A 5,410-nucleotide genomic window follows, 5' to 3' on the forward strand; every position below is an offset into this window, starting at 1 on the left:
TATCCCCTTCAACCTAAAATAAAAGTTAGAAGGTAAACAAAAACATATTTGTGATAAATATAAGATGTATAAGATGTATGACTAATTACAAAGGTTTTTTTTTCCATTTAGCTTGCCTAAATTATGATTGTATACAAAATAAAAATATGAATATTTTCTTGTCCATAATCTGGAAACTCTGAAGCTTTTTTGGGGAAGAGAGCTATGGAGTGGTTGCTTATATTAGTGAATTTGGGCATGAGGCAGTGGGGGAGTTTTATTTCTATTTTTAATCTTCCCAGGTGTTTTCTCCTTTATTCCCAAGCTCCTTTGCAGGTGTCTTTAAATTTTTGCATTGAGTCATCCTTGAATACATTTCCTAAATATACTCTAATCAAAGTAGCAGCCTTCCTTTAGTATTTCAGCCAGTCTGATATAATTCTAACAATATAGACAACAATTTCATCCCTCTAACTTGAACAGTCTTCTATCTGCAGCTTTATTGAAAAATCCCCTGATGTGTAATTTACCAGCGCTTTCTGTTTAGAGGTGATGGTAATAGGCCTTGTTCAGGGACTCAAAACTGAACAACTCCCAACACTAATCTTTTACTGGAGTTGAGTCACATCTTTCTGTATTTCTTTTGTGTAAAAAACCATGAAAAATAAAATGACTATGGGAGAGAGAAAAAATAATCAAGAGCTGACTATATTTGTGGTGTTTTCCAACTGTGGCTTCTACATGACTTCTTTGTTAAATTATCTTGAATCACATTGTCCTTAATAATGATGAAATGATAATAGAGTCATAGCAAATATTTATTGAGTGGTTACTATATGCCAAGCAGAGCCATCAAAATAAAACACTAAGGAACACTATGCTAACCTAATACTGTAAAACCAAACACACTAGAATGCCCTATGTTTGAAACTCACTGTGTCTGGCAATATACACTATGTATATATAAATTACATACAAAATCTTCTACCAGCAAATTGGTAAGCATGAATCATAAGATTTCTTGAGCTCTTCTCCTTCCACATCCAAATTTTGATATGTGTTATGGATACTCTTCCTCCTCACTTGAGTTTCAGATTATTAACTCAAGCTACCTCCTTGGGTTTTCACTGACTTTTTTTCTTAAGTGTCTTTCATCTAATGCATTGATAAGCAACTCACGGCCAACAGACTTCATGCAGCCCACCTGGCTTTGTGACGCTGTCCACAATACAACTTCAGAAACAATAAGTGAAAATATTCATACTGATAAATGATATTCCCACTCATATATACATATTTGTAAAACCCTGTCCATGTTTTCTCTTGCCTTCAGGTCTCTACACATTCTGTCCCTCTGTCTGAAACCTGCAGCCTGCTTCTGCCTAGCAAATTCTGAACCATCTATCACATCTCAGCTTTCATATCTCTCTAAATCCAGGTATCTAGTCAGTAATCCTATTGCATAGCATTTACCATACTATGTTATGAAAGTGATATACATTTGTCTGTAATGCCCCATGGATTATAAGCTTTAGAACAGTGAGGACTGTGTCTTCTCTTGGTTTATTTTCTGCATCAAAAGCAACCAAAATAAATATTCATGTTCATATATATTTAAAAATGTATTGACTATTTATTATAGACCTGGACAATAACTATGGAGGTATGCTTTCAACACTGATTAATGGCCTGCTCTGTGTTGCCCAGTTCTAAAACATAAACCACAAATTCTGCTTTTGTTGCAAAAGCAACAGCTATACAATCCTGTGGATATAAACAAACCCAACCTACCTATCCCAATTCCAAAATAAATTAACACTTCTGGATTTCTTGCCATCAGTTGTATCTTCAGTAAGTAATTTGTTGGAGAGAATGGTAGAATTATGGTAGTTTATTCATGTGATAATTTATTTAAATATATAAATAGACTGATCATGTTTCTTATCTGCTCAAAACTTCCAGTGATCCCTTAATATCTGTAGAATAATAGTCCATATTTCTGAGGCTGATATTTAAGGCTAGTCATAATTTTCACCTTCCTACCCTTACAGCCCTTTCTTCCCAACCCATCACACAGTCAGTATTCTAGGCAAATCAATTTGTTATTTATTCCCTAATATGTGCAATCTTTGATCATAATGATAATAACCAACCCGCAAAGAGTCTTCATTATATGTCAGCCCCTCTTCTAAGTGCTTTACATGTGTTAACTCATTTAATCTTTACAAAAACATTGTCAGGTGGCTATCACTATTATCCCTGTTTTAGAAATGAAGAACTTGAGGCACCTTGCTTAAGATCGCACAGTATGTAGGAAAGCCTGGCTGTGATCCCAGACAAGTTTAGCTCCAGGGCAATGTTCTGAATCATTACGCTCCCTGCTTCCCTATTCTCTTCCTTCTGCCTGTCCCCACCTCTGCATTTCTGAATCCCATATACAGCCTTCAAGTCTCAACTTAAATGGTACCTTCTCTATGAAGACTTTCTTGATCTCCCACTATCCTTGTTTCTCCTGAAATCCCCTAGCCTCTTGCCAATATTTAGCTTCTAATAGAGCCGACTTTCTAACTTGTCTATATTTCAGTGTATTTGCCTTTGCCTCACCTGAGGTAAGCTCCTTAAAGTCGGAAGCTTATTTCATTATTGATCTTTGTTTCAACTCCAGTACACATAGTTTGTAGTTTCATTCATAACAGGTATGTCATAATTTTTTTTTTTGGAAATTGAAGAAAAAAGTATAGAGGCAAACAATGAAAAAAGAATGTGATAAATGGATTATCTTCTGATATTTTATTATATTTTAATACCATATTCAAAGCCACTGAACACATTTGTCCGAATAAAATAAATTCTAATAAACTGAGAAAACTATCTAAGACTTTTCTTCTCCATGCCTCTGTATCATTTTTCCCAATCACCCTTTTGTTTTCTGACAAATATCTACCTTAATGACTATCCTTAAGGACTGAGCTTAAGTGTCACTTCCACCCAAGGCTGTTCTTGAGGCTGTCCATCTAATAACCCCAGGGATGATGACAGATTTCTTCTGTACCTCCTATGGCACTTCTGCCTAACATTACATAGTCCATTGGATTGTGTTGAGGTGTTTACTTGACTTCTCATTAGGCTGGGAGTAGAGGGCCATGGACTTCATCTTTATGTGGCTGGAGGAATTAGCAGAGGAACCCTGTCCCCACACTCACAGCCTTTAATCAGACAAAACCCCATTGCTAAGTACAGACTATAACCTAGGCTGCACCCATCCCAGAGTAACAAAAAACTGCCATTCTGTACTACTCTGGTGGTTATGAATGCCTAGAGCTGCTCTGGGCAGGTTTCTCACTAATAAAGAAAATGTTCTTACTTCAATATCAGTTTAGACTTTACCATCTCTGAGAATAACATTAATACTTTCTCTTAGAAGCTGTTGCTTACATTATAGTTTAGCCAGTACTATGGTTTGAATTTTTATCCCCTCCAAAACTCATTTTGAAATTATTTGCCAATATGACCAAATTAAGAAGTGAGACTTTTAAGAAGCCATGAGAGTTCCACCCTTGTGGGTGGGGTCGGTGCCCTTGTGAACGAAAACTTCGGCCCCCTCTTGCTCTCTCTTGCCCTTACACCTTCTGACATTGGATGGCACAGCAAGAAGGTCCTCACAAGTTGCTGGCCCCTCTATCTTGAACTTCCCAGACTCCAGGACCATAAAAAATTTCTGAAATTTCTGTTCATTATAAATTACCCAGCCTGTGTATTCTGTCATGGCAGCACAAAATGAACTAAAACATCTAGTAAAGGAGCCAGCAGGTCTGCAATTTTGCTGGTGGGAGTTTTAAGAAGGAAACTCATGTTGAGGCCTCTCCTGACTAAAGGACTACAGCCAAACGCTTCCTTCACCCATACATCCCATTTTCCCTTAAAGCGTAGACTTTCCTGGGATTTTTGTACTTGGCAGTGGAGAGGAGAGCTAGATTTTTTTACACTAAGAAGCTTGCTTGAAAAAGGGTTGTTTTGGCTGGGCATGGTGGCTCATGCCTATAATCCCAGCACTTTGGGAGGCTGAGATAAGAGTATCACTTGAGCATAGGATTTCAACAGCAGCCTTGGTAACACACTGGAACACTTGTCTTTACAAAAAAAAAACGTTTTACATAAAAAATGGTCAGGCATGCTGGTGTGCTCGTAGTCCCAGCTATGTGGGAGGCTAAGGTGGGAAAATTACTTGAGTCTGGGGAGTTGAAGCTGCAGTGAGTCATGATTGTACCACTGCATTTCAGTCTGGGCAACAGAGACCCTTTCAAAAGAAAGAAAGGAAGAGAGAAAGAAAGACAGGGAAGAAGGAAAGAAGGAAGGAAGGAAGGACGGAAGGAAGGAAGGAAGGAAGGAGACAGAGAAAGATAGAAAGAAAGAAAGAAAGAAAGAAAGAAAGAAAGAAAGAAAGAAAGAAGAAAGAAAGAAAGAAAGAAAAGAAAAAAGAAAAAAGAGGTGTTTTTTGTGGGACAATGGGACAATGACCAAAAAAAGCCCAAAATACCCTGAGGGTAGGCATGCTATCCCCTGGCAGCTAGGGTGGCTGGGGAGCTGTGGTCTAATTTCTCTGAGATTCAAGGTAAAGTACAGTTGAGCTAACTGTCTCTTCTAGTTGTAATTTCCTCTGCTTTCATTCTCTGATGTGGAAATTCCCAGTCTCAGATAGTGCTTTAGGGCTGCTGAAGACAGTGGGTGGTGACAGGAAAATGCAACTTGTCCCATCCCTCCATCTTTGGCCTCAGGGGAGAAAAGATGTCAATGGTGCTAAGTGGTGCTGAGCTTCAAGTGGTATTGCAAGATGACTGGGAGCAAAGCTGGGGTAGCAGAAGACCCATGTTGCTAGAGGAATAGCTGAAAGCAGACATGCACACAATAGAGTAATACAAAAACTTTGGATTTCTCCAAAGGAAAGGAAAGCACCACTCCTTGAGGACAAAAGAGAGTTATAGAAAAAAAATCCTATAATAGACATTCAGTAAATGTTTAATACCAATCCAAAACCCAAAAAGAAATATTTATACTGCTCTTCTGAAAGTCAAAGACAGAAAAGTTGGACACTTGACTAAAATAATTCTTCCATAGTGAGAAGGAGGAAGTATAGTTGAATCCATAAGAGCTGTTCTCTAGGCAATGCTGTTCAATAGAACTTTCTGCAATATTGAGAGATTATGGATTACACTCTGTCTGTGCAGTCCAATATGGCAGCCCCAGCCACATGTTGCTATTATGCACTTAATATGTGGCTAGTACAATTAAAAACTAAATTTTAAATTTTAATTAATTTAAATTTAAATTAAATACATGTGATGATAGCTACTATATTGAACAGTGCAACTTTAGACTCATGCTGACTTAGATTTGATTCCCAGCTCTACCTTTTACAACTCATGTGCTCTGA

The sequence above is a fragment of the Hylobates moloch genome, unplaced genomic scaffold (genome assembly GCF_009828535.3).
Source record: "Hylobates moloch isolate HMO894 unplaced genomic scaffold, HMol_V3 SCAFFOLD_2, whole genome shotgun sequence".
Taxonomy (NCBI): Eukaryota; Metazoa; Chordata; class Mammalia; order Primates; family Hylobatidae; genus Hylobates; species Hylobates moloch.